Here is a 20,000-nt window from a genome sequence, read left to right as displayed (position 1 = left end):
GCAACCATCAGGATCAGAAGCCCAGTTCTCCAACCTTAAAGGCCACTGCTGGCCAGTCACTAGGTTTAGGTTAGAAATAATTCTATTTAGATAGACAGTTTAGATATTGTTACTTTTAGTTACTTGAATGTATTTTTATTGTTTTCAATTCACTACAATGTCTTAATAAATGCATAGTGTATTTCTCTCTGTCAAAATCTGAATATAAAACAATAGATTTTATTGATAAAAAGGTTTACATTGTGCAGGACAGAATCACATACTTCTACTATCAGTGTGTGTGTGTGTGTGTGTGTGTGTGTGTGTGTGTATATGCGGTGTGTGTGTTTGTGGAAGGAGTTACCAGTCTCTGAAGTGATATCACACCTCAGAAGTGATTACCTTTATATTGTTTTTTCACTCTATAAAGCAAAGTATACCGCATGTGTATCAAACTGTCAAATGAACTTTTTCCAGATACAAACATGAAGTTCATATGATCCCCAGTAGACTTGTAATAAGGAAATTAAGTACTCATTAAAGTGATTTTTCACACACAACTTTTGAAATCTGTTGAAGTAGAGGTTATATTTGCATACAGTTCTATGACAACACAACTGTCACAATCTTCCACTGATGATTATTATCGTTGCCGGCTGCAAAGAAAAAGTAGCTAACTTCATATGTTGGGGATCCTGACACCTTCTTTAACAATTACCAAATGTAATAAAAAGGAAAACTTGACACCAGCCCCAACCAATCCAATGCTGCAGGGACAACAGAGAGAGTAAAGATATCTAATGCCAGGCCTGTGGAAGTTACAAATAACCAATCAATGCACATCACAAATAACATAAAGAAGCTTCTCTGAATGAGGAAATCAAACATGACCCCAGTCATAGCCGAGAGCTGTGAACTCAGTCCAATGGTACAGGGTCGCAGATCTGAAGAACACTTCAAGTGTCAAAGCACGTTTAAAAAAGGGAGCGTATATAAACTTCTCCCCAATCCATAACTGACTGTCTGTGAAAAATTTGTGAATCAGAGGGTTTCTCTTCCCACAAGGCCACCTGAAGTGTTAAAAGTTGTTGTAAACAGTCATGTCCCTGACCTGCGAAAGAAATCAGTTTAAAAGATTTAACGATCGACATAGGGACAAAGGCTAGACATTTATACAGCGTGACGGTAAAGCGGCGCTCATTTCCAACCCACACACGACCACTTGACATCCTCACAGGCTGACACTCAGTCTGGTTACTTTTTCGTTTGACATCTTTACCCCCTCTGTGTATTAACACATGCACAGACAATATTGTGAAAGAAACAATGAAAAAAAAGATTATTTTTTAGCAGCCACTTGGGCAATGAGTCGTCTCCATGAACACAAGATCAGCAATCTGTGTTGTGTGTTCCAACATGATGTGCAACATAAGATGAAACTTTCAGTTTTCATGTTGAAAAAAAGGTCAGTTGCAGCAGCAGAAGCAACAGGATGCACCATCGTCCACACACTAAAACGCGGACATGCAGACGGTTCCAGTTATTGTATAGCTGAGGATCCGCTTGACCCCCAGCATAAAACAGGAGGGATGAAGGTGAGCTTATTGTCCTCCTACTGCCAACACTGCATGAAACCAAAACTAAGAAGACACCACTAGGTTCAGAGTGAATGTTTGTTGAATATCAAACTTAAAACTAGCTTGACTGCAGTTGACTGCAGTGTTTCGACTGGATTGCAGTTTGGAACAAAAGATTGGAGAATGCGTAGTCAGCATGCATACTCAAAACATGTCACAAAACATGGGCTGCATAAGGGTCTGTGTAGACCCTTGCTGACATTTACATCATGTATACCAATGTGGACCCTTGCAGACACAGACACAGGATCTATGAATTTGCTCCTCTAGCTACGCCTACATACCTTTTGTGATTTCATCCTTCTTGTGTTGGTACTCTTTTCCCATCGCCATGGCTTCCTCTGACGATGGATAATGATCCCTGTTCTGCTGTAATATGTCGTTGTATTTGCTTTGTCATGACTCCCAATCTATGGTTTCCACTGCCTTGATGGCCTTATACTCATGTGTTTTATTAACAGTTCCACCTTGTCATCACTCCAAGCAAGCAAATCTCTTGTCCTACTTTTCCTCCATAGCATTTTCTTTAACTAAGCAACCAATCATAGGGTCGGTAATCTGCGTTTAGTTTACACCAGCATGTCAGTGGCCAGTGTACATGAATGGTCTTGTGATATGTACTTTCAGGAGTGTTAGTATGGACAGAGATTATTTCTGAAGCAGTGCTAGAAACACTTATTGTTTTTACTTTAAAACTGTTTTAGTGTGGATTTAGACTTATATTTGCTTCCTAGCTGCCTTCTGTGCTTCCATGACCCCATTTAGTCACCTCACCCTCACCCTCCTTCTTCCTTTCTTCTTCCCTTTACTCTTTTTTCCTCTCCTCTCTTTTGCATCCCTGCTTTTTCTTTTCCTTTCCTCTACTCTCCTGTCTCCTCCTATTATCTTTTCTTCCACCATATCCTCTTCTTTCTCCTACTCTATCCTTGCTCTCCTTTCTACTCTTTTCCTCCCCCTTCCAGTCCTCCCCTCTCCTCTGCCCTCAGCTTCCAGCCCCCCAACAAGACAAACGCATCAAATGAAGCCTTTTCATTGTTTCAGATGCAAATTTGGACCGGAATCAGAATTAAATAAACCTCTCCCTTTTATACAATGTTACTGCCTTCATAAGTGACTCATTCACACACAATAGAAGAAATGTCTCATTTTATTGAGACACAATGGCTCTTTGGCAGCTTTTGTCCCCTTCCAGCTCCCCACCCCATTCCCCTCTTGGAAAAAAAAACAACACTAAACTAAAGTACATCCCAAAATTTTCAAGAACTCTTATTATTACTAATCGTCATGCGGAGGCGACCCCTTACATGTGCATCATGGGAAATGAGGGAGGTGTCACGAGGAGCAATGCTGTCTTGTTCTCTCTGAGTGAGTGGATAAGTGCTACATGTCAGCGTCATGTTTAAAGACGCGCTGCATGATATCTTTGTCATCAGGGCCGACAGAAATCACGGTCGGAGACGAGCAGCGCGCCCGCTTGTCACAACAAACCCCTGCAAGAGGGGCGCGCGGCGCGATGGAAAGCTGTAATTTAGAATCAAATGAATTATCTATGACTTCAGTAAGTTTGTCAGGGAGACGAAGACGTGACGGCTCGGGACAGAAAATGTTAATGTTGTGTTGTAAATTACTGCAGCTCCAAAAATGATTTCAGCTGTTGAGGGAATGTAACAAGATGGGAAGAAGGGCCTAATTGAATTTGTAAAGTACATGTGGAGATAATAAGCTGGGAAGCAGATGATGTGTTAGCTGTGGCATTTATGAAAATGACAATGCAGAAAAGTGCACAAAGGCCCTGTCAGATCAGGAAGAGTTAGTATCACAGAAGATAGCGAGGTACAGTACACCCTACACTCACCACTGCAAACATCTCCAAAAGAAATAATAAATAAATAATAATAAATAATAAAAAATAGACTTTGCCAGTTTTGACCTGCTTTGGTTTCCATATAATAAAAACGTTGTTGGTGACATGATTAATTTTAGTAAAAATCATTTGCAATTCTGGAGAATTAGAAAAATGAGGACATTGTGACAGTATCATTAAGAAACAGGCAGGCGATCAGCCTGGTTGTAATAAGCCAACAGATAGATTCAGACAGATTATTTGGACCACTTTTTTCAAAAAAAGAAAAACTTAAAGTGAGTGTACCAGAAATTGTGTGGGAAGCAATTTTTCAGTTCACCTTTGTGGCCTTGACCAACTGATGTTTGTTTAAAATCTGACTGTTGTGTTTTCTGTCTCCTGTAGACCCTTTTGCAAGGAATTAGATCTCAACAACTAAAATGACTGGTAGGAAGCTATCATTAACTGTTGCAATGGTGTCCAAAACTACAAAAGTATGACCCAAGTTGTAATAGGGTGGAATTATTCTTTAAAAAAGTGTCAAGGATAGATTAAGTGACTAAGTGCTGTAAAGGCTTCCTGACTGAAAATGTTGTGATATCATTTGTTGGACTTTTCCAATGACAGGCTTTGAATTGTTTCTGAAATTCATTCATACCTAGATAATTTCTGTTCAAGGTCACTGTGACTGTAGTCTAGAACAATGGTTCCCAACTGGTCGGCTGTGGTCCAAAAGTGAGTCGTAGGTCTATTCTGACCACATGAGGACCACAAGTGACCTGAAAATGTGTCATGTTTGTAAAAACACCGTATTGTTTTTCTAAGCACACTGAATTTCCAGCAAATAGCTTTTATTGTGACGTGCCATTTCCTGCTGTCGATTTAGTGACTAACAGACAGCTACTTGAGAGAGAGAGCAAACTAGCTTGATGACACGGCCAAACGCAAGTATGACACTGAATGTATTAAAGTGTGTTAACTAGGGATGCACCGAATATTCGGTAACCGAATATATTCGGACGAATATTGCAAAAAAACACACATTCGGTATTCGGTGGAATAAGTTAAAAGCAAGGCCGAATAATAGCGCCGTGTTTTGATAATGCAATCAAACAGCGTGCCTTGACGGGCGGAGTAAAATGTCGGCAGTGTGGCGATCCGCGACACTCGCATTTGCGACTAAAAATAGTTTTGAGCGAGCAAAATAGGCTTAAATCATTCAGCATGCTGTGCGAGCAGCCTACAGATTTCAACTAGCAGCAGAAACGAAAGGCGAATCCCACCGATTGTAGGTTGAATGGGGGTCACAGACACAGACAGTAATGCATTCCTGTCAATTACGGCGGCCATCGGCTTACCGGGTGACGGAGAAGTCGACTCCAATAATATCCTCTTCTTGGCGTGTGGACTGCCCAGAAGTACCTGAACAGCTGAGCCAGCCGAACACAGACCGTACGTGATGTGTCAGAGGAGAAACAAGCCGTTCACGGTCCACAAACCTCACCGCACTTTAGGGACTGTTCTTTACTTATGAAGGGACTGTTCTTTACTTGTCAGGGGAGGAGGGTGGCTGGTTGATTTTTATTTTATTTATTTATTTTATTTTGATCCCCCCTATGTTAATCACTTATTGATGCTGTTTTTGAAGTATGAATAAGTCAATAAGTAATTTATTCCATTGAAATATCATTGATGTATTATAGAAAAGTGATTTATCTTTTTATAAATGACAAAAGGCACATCTGCCTCATTTTCGCTGTGGTATCGTGATACTACTCAGAACCATGATATTTTCATTGGTATCGTACAGTGGGTCCCAATTTTGGTACCGTGACAACACTAATCTGGAGGGGCTTCATCTGCAAAAACTAATGAAAAACTAAACAACGATATTCGGTATTCGGTACTCGGTATTCGGCCAAGCGCTTAATATTATTCGGCTTCGGCCACAAATTTTCATTTCGGTGCATCTCTAGTGTGAACCTTGAACTAATGACTAAGGAGAAATCTGGGCCCCGTGGCTGGACCAACTGGGACCCACTAGTCTAGAGAAAGTTGACTCCAAATCAGATTTAAACTGGATTCAACAGTCACACTTTGTACGACGGATGGTCGAGGTGAACTTTTACAGATATTTAACAGCATACACTGGAGAGAAGGAAGTCAGACACTTTGGACAGGGCAAGCCTCAACTGAAAACTCACCCTGAAAATGTTGGATGTGTTCTGGTGGTCTTTGGGTTTACAATACTGACCATGCCATCCCAGCATTCTTGGTTTGTTTCCAGTTGCAGTCGGGACATTTGTCAACTGCCGTTTCTTTCTCTCTCTCTCTCTCTTTCTGTCCTCCGTCTGCTCTCTGCTGTCTTGTGTGTCTGCCTCAATAATAAAGCTAAAAATGTCATGCCAAAAAAGTTTATTTTGAGGAAATATCCTAACTACCTGTCCTATCCTAACTTCAACTGCAAAAGCAGCTCCTATCCTGTGCTCTAACCTATCTCAGGCCTCCTGTCATACCTTAATTTGTTAAGTTAAACTGTAAATTAGATTTTTAAGTCCACACTCATCCTGTCATGCCTGTCTCTTTGATTAGAATGTACCAGTCGGCTACTCCAAATGTACAAGCCATCTCGGCTCCCACTTCTCAGCAAGCTTTCTATCAAGGACAAAATTCAATTCGAATTAACTATTGATTATATCGCTATATACCCATCTATTAATGATGTAGGAAATTTAAAGCATCATCATATGGATTGAGTTGCCTTTCAACGCCAAAAAGAAAAAGACAGAGGTTCAACTTGTTCTTTTCCTCGTAATAAATAAGTCAAGTAATCATTTAGCCACCCTAATGGATTGTAATGATTAAACACAGTGATAATAGTGTGTTTTTACCTCTTGAATTATGTACAAGCCCCCCGGAAAAGTGCTGGGATGTATAGCGCTTTTGTCATTATGGGGGGAGCGGCTAGCACACCTAATGGCTGACGGGGCCCCAGACTAACGTCCAAGAACACAAAATTGAAACCACAAATTATCTCCAACATGCTCATCCGTAGTGATCCAAGTGTGTTGAAGCCCCAACATAAAAAGTTGTTTCGAAAAACGTCATATGAACTCTGTTTTTAGCCTCACTGTAGCCTGTAGCTCTGACTGCTTCTCTGTGCTCCGCGTTCACGTGTGCGCGCTTGCGCGAGACCAGCGAAAGCATGAGCTTTGCTCACCCGTGTTTACATCATGTGACACGGAGACGGGAGACAGCAGTAACCACAGTAGCTAAAAGATAATTTGCACTATGGTCTTTTAGCAAAGGACAGCCCAACATGTCTTAAGACTTTGAAATTGAGGAGGAACAACATTTCTTTGTTGAGCCGCATTTGTTTGAGACCGAGTATACGGACGCGGAACGGAACTCAGGCTATTGGACGAAGCAGCCGCTGCAGCTCATGAGCCTAACCCTCAGCCAGCCGCAGAATACTGGAGTCGAGCATTGGAAACCTGGTGGTGTAGCCTAGTTGTTTCAAATGCAAAGCAATGCCAATGGATGAGGAAAGTCTTTGCTGCTCAGACTGGGAATTGGTGATGGCTGCAATTGAGAGTAAGGACATCAGTACTGACGAGACTGCTGCTCTTCAGAGACCGTGCATCACCGATCACTCTGAGCGTGCACACGTGAGCGCAGAGCACAGAGAAGCAGTCAGAGCTACAGGCTACAGTGAGGCTAAAAACAGAGTTCAAATGGAATCACTATGGATGAGCAGTATGGAGATACTTTGTGGATTCAATTTTGTGTTCTTGGACGTTAGTCTGGGGCGCCGTCTGCCATTAGGTGTGCTAGACGCTCCCCCCCGCCTATCTCCAAAAGGGATGTGAGGACTCTAAAACTTCACCAGAGCCTCCGTCGGCATATGGGTGAGTAGATAATGACTGAATTTTAATTTTTGGGTGCACTATCCCTTTAAGCAGAAACATTTTGAGACGGTTTGTGTTATTGTTTACCAGCGCATGGTAAATATACAGTACTGTGTTTTTTCAGCATTGGATTGTGTTGTTAATGTGCTAACTAGCTAACTAGGGTCAAGGCGGTGTTCCGTTTTCCCTTTTTGAATGACGAATACAGACCACTGCCGTCTGCTAGTGTGGAGAATTATTTCCTCTCACGCAAGCATAGGACATACACACTGCTTGGACGTGGTTGAAGTCTTTATGGTGTGTTCATGTGCAACTTTTTGGCCGAGATGACGCAGCGGGGGCCTTCATCGCCACTAGTTCTCTGAAGTCGGTTTGGTGTGTCTGGGCCTCATAAGAGACATCTCAGGTGGAGATCAATTCAGGCAGAAACTCAAACTTGAGTGAAGATTGTCTGAAAGGGAGAGAGTGAGATGGAGAGGGTTGGATGGAGAGATGAAGAGAGAAAGAGAGATAGAAGGACAAAGAGAGAAAGAAAGAGAAGGAGGGTGAGAGAGATTTGGAGAAGGTTTTAATTGTTTTCCCATGATGCTTTGAGGAGGGCTCAGGGCTCAAAGCGTCGGAGCAGAAAGCTGTTGGAGGGCCTATCGTCCTGGCAACCAAGCCTGACCCTTTAGCACACATGAACACACGCACACACACACACACACACACACACACACACACACACACACACACACACACACACACAGTGGTTCATTTAGAGTCTGACATCAGCAGGGTGGAATGCAGAGATGAGGGAGGAGGTGAGGGGGGAGAGGGGGTTGATTGGGATCAGGAGGCGCTATATGCAGGGGGGGTGATGATGAGGAGTTGAGGATGGAAGAGAGAGGAGGTGGGACTGGGAGGGAAAGGAGGAGAGATGATGAGGTAGGCAGAGGGGGCTCATGGGAGTTTGACAAAAGTTGACAAACTAAAGGGAAACAAAAAAAAGTTGTTCATAGATTAATAAAACTTGAAGAGCTTGTTCATTGTAATTTCAATAGATTGATGTTACCACCCACTAGCAGTAATTTATCATAATTACTGAATTACAGCAACATTAAGCAACTTTTTTTTTTAACTTTAAGGTTCACCGTGTAGGGTTTAAGGGGATTTGTTGGCAGAAATGGAACATAATATAATATGATAAGTATGTTTTACTAAGTGTATATTTACCTGAAAATAAGAATTGTTGTGTTTTCATCACCTTAGAATGAGCCATTTATATCTACACAGGGAACAGGTCCTCTGTTGCATCACCATGTTTCGACAGTAGCCCAGAATGGACAAACCAACCACTGGCTCTAGATAAAAACCCTTCATGTTCAATGCTCCACGATGCATTGGAAAAACATCAGTTTTTTAAATGTGAATATACAGCGTTTTTATCACCGGGTCTGTTTGTTTTGCAGAGTATACTTGCACTGAATGTAACCCTCAAATGCAAACCAAGTGTGAGGAAAAATGTCAGTGTTGTCATATGGAGAAACACTGATTTGTTATGTGAAACCGCTTTAGTCAGTGTTTTTTAAGCAGTTTAAATCACCTGGTCTGGTTTGTTTTGGAGAGGAAGATACCTCTGAGGATAATTCACCTCTCGGCAAAAACCTCCTGAACATTGAACACTGAAGGAATTCCAACCAGGAGAAGTTTCAGCTGGTGGCAATCTGCAATCCTCACTGCTAGATGCCTAAATTCCTCATAATTTTCCACTGGACCTAGAAAGTCAAAGCTTCAAAATCATTTTGAAGGTACACTAACTTGTAATAGGGCGAATGGTGCCTCTTTCATTACTAGTCCTTGCTCGAAACAGATGTTCTTGCGCCATGCTACTTTGGTAAGCAGGTAGTATCTCCTGAGGTAATTGTCTGTGATGGCACTACATCATGTATTGACTTTGGAAAAAATAGTTTCAATGTGTTTCTCCATTATAAAAAGGGACTCACTTGAAAAACTTAATATCAAGGTACAGAATGAAAGAACAGGAGGTCAATGATTTCAAGTTTTTAGGTGTAATTTTAGATCCTTAATTAAAATTTGATAAACGTGAAGAAAAAACTATAAAGATGAACCTTAATTGTTTTAAATTACTACATACCCACACAGGCAGCCCAGTTATTCATGCACTCTCTGATTTCCTCTCAGTTTTCATATTGCGTGACAGTATGGGCTCAAGCATCATCATCTACAATCAGACATGTTACATCTTTATACAATCAGGCACTTAAGATAATAGACTAAAAGCCTGTCTGGTGGCATCACTGTCACATATTAGAGCAATCTTTTTAGCTTTGACAGCTTTATTAACTTTTGTTTCCTGAAATTAGTTTTCAAATATATCAACAGTCTGGCTCCAGAGCCTCTTTCCAGATTTATTCAACAACAAGACAGTAATAGAGTAACAATGAGCAGCATGAATGGCAACTGTAAAATATCATATTTTAAATCTAAATTTGGACAATCAGCTTTTTCCATAAAGGGCTGGCAGCTCTGGAACACATTACCAAGTGAAATCAAACTGATTAGAAATTTTAAATCCTTCACAACAAATGTTAAATGCTGGTTAAAACCAAACCAGAGCTGTAGCCACTCTTAGCTGAATGCACTCAAACCTTTAAGGGGTATTAGTGTAAGTGTTTTGGTGTATTGTGGTGTGTACATTGGCATATGTACTGTGGTATGTGTTTAGTGATATGTCGACTGTAGTAGATGTATTGTGGGATATGTTGTGATTTTTGTATTGTGGTATATGTACTGTGGTATATGGATTGTGGTCCATGTTTTTTATTGTGCCTTCCATGTTTATAGTGTGTTGTGGTTGTATGATCTTTTAAACTGTATATTTTTAACATCATTTTGGATCCACGTGTAAAAGCCCAACTAGGGACAAGAACTGAAAATTAGCAATAGCTATAAACTCTTTGAGCAATACTCTGTATTGGAACTTTGTTAAAGTCCCTATCAAATAAAATTAAATTAAATAGACTAAAAATAAAAATGAGACGAAGACGGCATATTGGATGCAATTTCCAACATGGCAATAGGCGTGTGGAGCAGTTGGCATCCATGTACACATGCGAGGATTTTGCTCTGCTGCATAGAGTTCACCATGTTTAACTTCTGGCAGTTGTTGCCTGGTTTTTGCCAATGAAATAACAAGCATCACAAAAGCAAACAGAAGACAAGATGGAGGGGCTGATAGTGTTGGTGTCTGAATACCCAGAGTTAGAGAGCTAGCAACTTTTGAGGACAACCAGAAGAAAACCGAGGCCTTGGATAGCATTTCCAACAAACTTCAGATGACTGGTAGATAGTCCACATAGAATTCATTGGTAATTTAAGTGATTCCCGTTATCTTGCTTCAGTATGCAGTTACAAGCTAGCTTGCATTTCTGCCAGTGTTCTCCGAAGCACCTGTCTGTCATCGCAGCCCTGGATGGTAGCGGCCGCAATTGCTTTTAAAAACTCTTTACTTTTTGAGGGAACACTGTTCCAGGTAGGTGGTTGGCAGGGCAATTACCATGCGGTGATGTGAAAGCAGCTTTAAAGTTAATAATAATTAAGGGTGTGGCCGCTTTGAGTAACAGGCTGTCTGCTAGGCATTACCTCAGCTGTTGGTCAGATCCACCCCTCACTCCACAGTGCCGGCCTCTCATCCAAATATGGTTGCTTCTGGCTCCAAAAATCCAAGATGGCAACAGCCAAAATGCAGAATAATGCCGGGTCCACAAACCCATGAGTGACGCCACAGTTGCTTCATCCATTATTTTAATTTAGTCTAAAAGTCTAACCTGTGTAATGGCAGCAACAGAAAGTTTGCTGAGGGGAGTCGGGGTGATCTAGGATTAGACCCCCAGCACTGGGGTTTACGCTTCCTCAGTTCAACTTGCTACAGTCACTAACTGTAGGCCTGTATATATGACAGTTGTGCACCACTTCAAAACTGCAGTATTATACAAGAATTCATAATATTGCTTTAACTTTTATGTATGAGATACTTTCTTACCTCTTGTGAGTGATGTAATGTCCCCATTGTGTTGTTACAATCCAAGCAGTGAGATTCAGAGTAGTGGGAAGTGAATTAAACTGTCACTTTGTCATTAAAGATACAGTAGTGTAGCGTGGGAAGGTGATGACTAATTCTGTTGAAAATAAAGTCAGATTGACAGAGGTGGGATGCAATTTTTGGACAATTCAACTTCATTCTCCAAGAGGTGATGACACCACAAAGACGCCAACCTACTTTTTGATTGGTAATAACTGTTATTAGTGACACTGAAGTAGTAATTTGTCATGTTTCTCATTATAGGGAAAATCTGTATTATCACTGCAACATATTATTCTGAGCCAACACTAAATTTATAACAGTGATTGTAGCTGTACAGCAAATTAATAAATAATGTCACTAGAATTGATTCTCGTACATTTGTGTACTTGGGGGGGCTTGTTTCCACTGTTTGGGATCGCCCCTGTGGTTCATAGTTAGTTAAGGGAAATCTTAATGATGCAGCATATAATATTTTTAACCAATACTGTGTGTCCAACTGTGGCAGCAGTTTGTGTTTTGCTCTTTCCTGAATTGAAATAGCCCTGACCACAAAGCCAGGTCTATAAAGAAATGGTTTTCTCAGTTTGGTGTGGAAGAACTTGACTGGCCTGCACAGAGCTCTGACCTCAACCTCACCCAACACTTTTGGGATGAGCAGGAACACTGAGTGTGAGCCTTATCACTAAACATCAGTGTTTAACCTCATGCTCTTGTGGATGCTGTTACAGCACCATATTGATACCATGGTTTAGTAATAAGAGTTCAGTAATCATGCACTAGTATAATGTTGTGATGTCTGCATACTTGGGTGTCCACAGACTTTTGGCCGCATTACATTAAATCCCTTGTTGATTTAATTACAAAAATAAACACGGTATTTAACACAAAAGCACCATAACAATCAGTAGTTCAACGGTGCAGTCAAAAGTACACAACCACATCACACTGAATTTAAACGTATTCATTAAGCTGCATTTCTGTCAGTGTGATATTAAATCTACACTTTTTAACTTTTATGTAAAAAAAAAAAAAAAAAAAAAAAAAAATCCTATTTGGTGAAACTCCCTATATTCTCACAGATCAAAGTGAGAAAGATTATCTGTTAAAAAAAATAATTCCCTGCCTACTCCATTGCCTTTTAGCGCCTCAAATGGCCTTACTGCATGTGAAGAATCAGTTACAGCTGAGGAGTCCTTAGTGAAGCTGTCAATCATGTCAAACACGTCTCATGAACTGTGGTCAAACTGTCAAACTAAGCAGTGCTGATCAAATACAGATCAAGATTCTGTTCCTGCATGGCTTATTTTTCGCCTCAGATGTTTTCAGTAACATATTTTAATGTACTCTTAAGCTGTAAACTAAGAAAATTTGTCCTGCTGGTGGTCGGTACTTGGTCCTCTGGTGGACTGTATCCAAGCTGGTTGCCAGACCACCTTTCTCATTTTACAGCTAAACATTTACTAAAACACATTCACATTTATATTAGATCAGCGCTGCCAAGTTTGACAGTATGACCACAGTTCACAAGCTGTGATTGACATGATTGACAGCTCGGTTAGAGACTCCTCGGTTCTGATTGATTGTGTTGTTTTTTTCAATTCTAGTGAATGCCATTAGAGGCACTGGGGAGAGGAAGAGGGACATGATTTTTTTCACAGATTATCTGTCTCATGTGCTTCTTTCAGAATATAGTGACAGTTTCAGCAAATATGACACAAAGTTATTTTCATAAAAGTAACCAACTTTCGTTTTAATATGTTGCTGCAATTGCTCCACAGTGTAGGCTTACTATACTTTTATTTTAAGAAGATATACCAATGAGGAATTCAACTGTCTTACTCTGTCATATACACACAAGCCTGAAATACACACACATGCACAAACAGGACTTTTACATGTATTAAATGGGGAGATGTCAGAGCATGGAAGCTGCCTATGGACAGGCGCCCCAAACAGTTGGGAGTTTGGTGCCTTGCTCAGGGATATGTTGGCGGTGCCCAGAGTGAGAACTGGTGCCTCTCCAGCTACCAGTCCACACTCCATATTTGGTCCGGACAGGTCTGCCGCCCCCCAAAACTCTTATCATCCCTTTTCATAGACCTCAGTTTTGTTTTACAGTGCTGTACCCAGTAATCATTTTTCTGTCTTTCCTCTTAATTGTTATTCTCATGTTTCCTATAGTCTAGTTTTCTTTCACGGTATCTAAGTAATGACTACAAAAAAATGACACTATAAATCATGGATTGTATTTTAAAGGTTGCTGAGTGATAACACCACAAAATATGTTTCTATTATTTGACTTTGTTGTATAATGAAGTCCCATCTTTGCTACAGAGAACTGAATTTTGGCCATTTATGGGTTTTGAAGCACTCAGTATAATACAAATGTTGGTAGAGCGGCTTTCACTGATTTCAAGTGAACCCTCCTTCCACCTCCCACAGCTGTTCTGCAGTTTGAAGGTAAAAGTCAGCATTTAGCAGATGAGCACTGTGTAGATCAAGGCTGGTACTCGAAACTCTAAGATGGTAGTTTTACTGTAGTTGGGGGACTTTTTATAAGTCAGTGAAGATCATCATGTATTCACACCGTAATGCAAAGACAAGCTAGAAACAAACCAGACCATGCACACGTATTGCCCCCCACACCCCCCTCTCTCTGTCAGGCGGCTGAAGCATTGGACTCAATCTCTTCCTGTGAGAAGAGAAACTTGTGTTTGTCGGGATGGAGGGATGGAGGGATGAAGGGATGGAGGAAGGAGAGGAGGGAGAGTTCTTGGCTTCTTTGTTTCCAGGCCTTGATGTGTGACCAGCAGCTCTCCTTCCCTCCTCCTTTCCTCCCTTCATACGACATACTGCCCAGCTCCTCTCCCTTTTTCCCCTCCGTCCCTTCTTCCACTCTTTCCATCCTGCCTTACTTAGCCTCTTGCTTTCTTGTCACTTCTTCCCTCCTCTCCTCTTTCCTTCTCTTCTCTTCTTCCTCTTCACCTCCTCCACCTCTCCTCCTCTCTTGCCCACCCATACTGTCTCCACAGGGAGGTGCTTCACACTGAGAATGAATCAAAAGGCAAAGGAGAGAAATATCCTTTCAACATGCATGCGCGCGCGCACACACACACACACACACACACACACACACACACACACACACACACACACACACACACACACACACACACACACACACACCAGAGGACTGTGTGGGAATGAACCAAGGGGCCTCGCTCAAATCCCTGTCTCTAGGCAACCAGCAAGGATATGCTGGGGGAACAGCATTAAAGTTGGAGAAAAACTAAGAAACACACACCGCAAACACACACACCTAGACACACACACTTTCAGACTCTCTTTCTCTATGTATTTGTTAAGCCAATCAGAAATGTTAAGCAGTAAAAAAAAAAGTAAAGGTGAGCGAGTGATGCATGTTGTGATAGTGTGTGTAAATAAATGATTAAGTGTCACACAGAGTGTTGACCTTCAGAGGTTTGACTCAAAACCAACAGTGATGTAGAGGTGAGCAAGAGCGCAAGAATGTGTATGTGTGTGTGTTTGTGTGTGTGTGTGTTTGTGTGTGTTGGAGAAGTTGCGTGTGAGCGCTAAAATTGAATCACAAGAATTAGTCACTTGTGCTTATTTTGGATCTGTGTGTGTTTATGTGAATGTGTGCCTGCGCGTTTGTGCACAAATGTGTGTGTGTGAATCTGAGTGTGTGCGTCTGCCACCTCTGCAGCTGGCCCTCCATCAGCAGATTAATAAGCTTTGTTGCCACGCCGACCGGAACCTAGTGACAACCATCCAGACCCAAGGCATTATGGGTAACGGACTGACTGGCCGCAAGCTGGCCCTGTTTTTACAGCTCTGTTTTGTCCCACACCGCGCTCCTGTGTGTGTGTGTGTGTGTGTGTGTGTGTGTGATGGTTAATTGCCTCTCTCTTGCCACCCTTCTCAATGACATCACTGCGGTCACAGATGTTTTTTTCCCATTTCTAGGACCCCTGGACACACACACACACACACACACACACACACACACACACACACACACATATATACAAGAGATCAGGAAACACTTCCAGGCTTTTGACTCTCTCACTCTCTGTTCCGCTTTGCGTCTCTTTCTTCTTTCCTTCCTCCTCTTAGTCTTTTCTTCAACTCTTTGCTTTTTTCCCTCGTCATCCGTGCCGCAGTATTGTGAAAAATAACCCAGTTTTCAAATTTAAAGAACTTTTTTTTACTGCTGTTGCATTGTAGTTTGGGTTATGGTGTGTTATGTAACAATGGAACACACAGTGGCCACATCAAATTACCTTTTTTGTTATATTTCATACAACATAATACGCATGTTGGCACTATCTAACCAACAACAATACACTTGGTTTTCTTTATTCAGCATTACATAAGTTTAAGTGGTACTCTTCTGATTTAGTACTAGACTTCTATTAAGCTAAGGGACTCAAGTGAGAAATATTGAAAGAAAAACAGTCAAAATCAAAGCAGCAGATGCAGAGATTTCTTGAGTTTCAGTCTCTGGTGTGGGCCAACTTCCTACATTTCTCATAATGCAGTTGAATACTCTCTTTCATCAGAGCCACCTGCCTCCAAAATCCATCCTCTTTCAAATCCTGTACTCTCAGTTTGTAATACAGGCTTGCTAGTTAAAAAAAATTAAGCCACAAGCACACAGAGATGACATCATAAAACTAAACTCACAGGCTTAGTATTAAATTGAATGTTATTTGTAAAATTGTCAGAATACCCCTTTAATTTGGGGCAGAATTGCTTGTGACATAATGCAAAATTGTCAGTCAGGATGTTGAAAAATGATTCTGTCATCTTGGAATTTATCACTTAAGTAGTCCTAAACTTATATGTAATAAACTTCATATTCAGCTTTATCTGGTAAAAGTGTTCAGACTTCAGTCCACACTTGAACTCCTTCTTACCTCGAACCTTTACTCTCAACTTCATTACATTTCTAACTTTTTCCCCTACATTCTTGCACAACAGGAAAGTGTTTGATGTTTGTTGTCTGGGCTCTGTGGCTCTGACCCTTGACCTCCCACAGTAGCCCTTTATACACAGAGAACGTGCTATAGTTTACTAAGAAGTCCCTTCCCCATGTCGCCTTTGCATTTTTACCCAGAACCAAACTACGGTGGCATCATCCCGCTCACGTTCGTGATTTTAAACAGCATGCTGACATCCTGGTATCAAGAGATGTGACGAATGTGATACGTAAAACAGCGTTAGTCTCTAGTGTGACATATAAGAAACATGTCAGCTGCACCTAATAAACAGTAACAATGGTATTAACGTGGCAGTAACAGTCATTTACTGTGTCTGTTATAAGGTGGCTGATTTTGTCTTCTGCTCAGAGGGTAAGGAGCTCCCAGGCCTCATTGTTTTCCCAATTTTCGGCCACTCTTCTTTGTCTTTGAGATAGCTGCTAGCTGCTAACAGCTACTTTTTAAATCCCCCGTGTTGGGTCACACACATAACATGTCACTAGAATGTCATACAGATATAATTTCAGCACTGTTACTGCCTCTGTTCTCGGCTCAGAGGAGAGACAACTCCGTTCCCCGATTCCTTGATCGTACCTTTTATACAGAACGGCGAGGCGGCATAATGATGCAATATTCCAGCCTTGAACAGGCAGTGTAAAAGGGGCCACTGGTTTGTTGCAACGTTGGCGTTGCAACTCTTTCAGGACACTGTGCTTTTTCACCCATTCTAAGTCATTGTTGCTGCTGTGAGCTTCTAAATGAGATGTTGAACAGTAAAAGTCTAAAAAGTCAGATCCTGGAGACAGTGACTTACAGGTCAGGTCAGAGTCATGACAAGGAGGGGCTTAGTGCCATTTGTGACAAATGTAGTTCATTGAGTTTGAGGGTTTTTTTGTCAATAGACAAGATATAACACAAACACAACTGATAGAATACACAGCCAAAACTCCATCTTTCTCCACCTTAACTACTTTTTCTCACTCAGAATGGTGACTTAGATTTGATGGCGGTGTGGTGATTGTCACCTTAAAAGCATCAGATTAGATTTGAGGCTACAGAGCAGACATGACGCAAAGAGTCTCAGCAACAGAGAGTCCGTCCATTAAAACTGAGAGACTAAAGTGTCTTTGCACCAAACTCCTCTAATCAACTCAGCAGACTCCGTGTTCACTCCACAACCCTCTCTGTCATCTACTCATCTATTTCCATCTCTCATTCTGTCTATCACATGTCTTTATTTATATCACTTTCCCAACATTTCTGTCCTCCCAACTACTTTTCCCATGTCTTTTTCCTCTGTCACACTTCCTGTCTTTGTCACAAACTCTCAGTACACTCTCCCCATAAGCATTCCTCCTTTGCTCTGTTGCGGGGCCATGAAGTTGCAGTGCCCCCTGGTGGCATACTACTGTCACAACAGAGCTTGAACAGAGCCAGTCCTGCAGAAGTAGATGTTCTTTCATTTTCCTTTTTTTTTCTTTGCTTTTCTTGTCAGTGACTAAAGAAGCAGGTGATAGAGGCCCTTCAGCGAACAGAATGAATATTTGGTTATCTTTTTATGAATTTCAAGAAATTCCTGCTCAGATGTTTTTCCAGAAAGTGTGGGAATATTATCACTCTCTTAGAACTACAACAAAATAATAAGAGATGCTAGAAATGAAATGAAATGAATTTTACAGGAAGTGGAGTGTATTTCAGTGTTATGTTGTTTTAGACTGCACTACATGGTGCAACTATTGAGGAAACATGACTGAAAATAAAGCTAAGGAAGGAATAATAGCATATAAGGAAAGAAATGTAAAATATTGAATAATAGCATGAGGCCATGGAAGCATTCTGGCTTGAGCAATATGGGAAATTTTATGCTGAGATCGTGAAATTCATATTTTAAGATGACTCCCAACCCGCTTTCATCTCTGGTGTGCTTGTGAAACCACATTAAAGCAACCGCACCAACAGAAAATACCAACTTCTGTCTCGTCACGAGGAGTATTCCTGTCAGATCATTTCCCCTCACTTTTAATTTCTGATGCTTCTCCGAGCAGCTTCTGAAGTTAAATCAGGCTCTCCTCGGGCGTAATAGAGACATGTGAAACCACTTGCAGAGCGCTTTTTGGCTCAGGTGTGATTTCCACAAACAGGCGAGATGATTGACGTTGGCTGCCAGACAAGAGAACATTTCTCAGTCAGCACATTTGTGTTAAGACTGTAGAAGAGAACAAACTAGAATAGAATAGAATAGAATAGAATAGAATAGAATAGAATAGAATAGAAGGTATCGGAGGAGGAAAAGAATGGATTAGAATCAAAGTAAAAGTTGAAAATCACTTGACATTTGGTCTGTGTTAAATTATCCATGACTGAATGCGGCAGACTGTGGGCCTCAGTGAAAGCTACTTTGTCTGACTGAGCTCTGTCTGTCTTAATGAAGCTAAAAGAGTCTTAAACAGCTTAACACAGTCTTCAGGTTTCTACCTGTGTAAGGCAATACAGTGAGTGTAATGATGCACAGAGCAATGTTGTGTGTCTACGTACGTGTGTGTGTGTGTGTGTGTGTGTGTGTGTGTGTGTGTGTGTGTGTGTGTGCGCGCGCGCGCAAGAGAGAGAAACTGTGTACGTACTGTACTGTATGTGTAAGTGTACGTGTGTGTGTGAGGCAGTGCAGGCGAAAGCAGAGACGACATCAGAGTCCATATTAAAGGATAATTACAACTAAACAACAGGAGACTGTTCCCATGAAGAATCCTGGGGGATTATCACTGTTTATTGCTTCTTTACATTGTAGAGCCTTCATGCCAGTGTGTGCGTGTGTGTGTGTACGTGTGTGTATGTGTCTATCCCATTCTTCCAGCCATAGCCTCCTATGTCCCCTTCCTACTCACCTCTCCGCAGTCTGATGAGCATTACCACATGTTTGCATTCATGATCTGAAGAGTTAGGTCTTTGTTACATATTCCACTTCTTCCACCTTTGTTTCCCTTGTATATCACAGTGGAGAACACAGTGGCTTCTATGTGCAGCAATACTACAGTAAAACTACAGCTAACTTAGGATTTCCTTCTTCCAACAAGGAAAAATTACATAAAAACTGCAATTTAAGCCTAGACTTTGACACCAGAGAGGCTTTGCACCCCCTTTCAACAGCCCCTTTTACATTGCCTCCTCAAGGTGGGAATTTTACACTGTTAATCTACCTCACCGCAATGTATAAAGGGTACAATCATGGGATGGGGGGACAGAGTTGTCTCGCTTTTAAGCCAGCATCGGAGGCAGTATCAACGCTGAAATTCTGTCTGTATAAACAGGACAGCCAGCAGGACGGGTGGCACCCATGTGATGCTTTGATGATGTGTCATGTCTAAGACCCACCATGAAAGATTTAAAGGCGCTGTATGTAAGAATGTGGCCAAAACGGTTACTGCACTCAAATTCAAAATACTGCTGCGAGTCGTGTCCGCCCCCCCTCCCCTACAGATTTGAGGTTGCTGGACAGCGGCACGCTGGAGACTGATTTGTTTGCCCACGGGCGGCTGCTGTGGCAGG

This window comes from Epinephelus moara, chromosome 10, assembly GCF_006386435.1.
Source record: "Epinephelus moara isolate mb chromosome 10, YSFRI_EMoa_1.0, whole genome shotgun sequence".
NCBI classification, from domain to species: Eukaryota; Metazoa; Chordata; class Actinopteri; order Perciformes; family Serranidae; genus Epinephelus; species Epinephelus moara.
Note: the sequence above shows the minus strand (reverse complement) of the source record.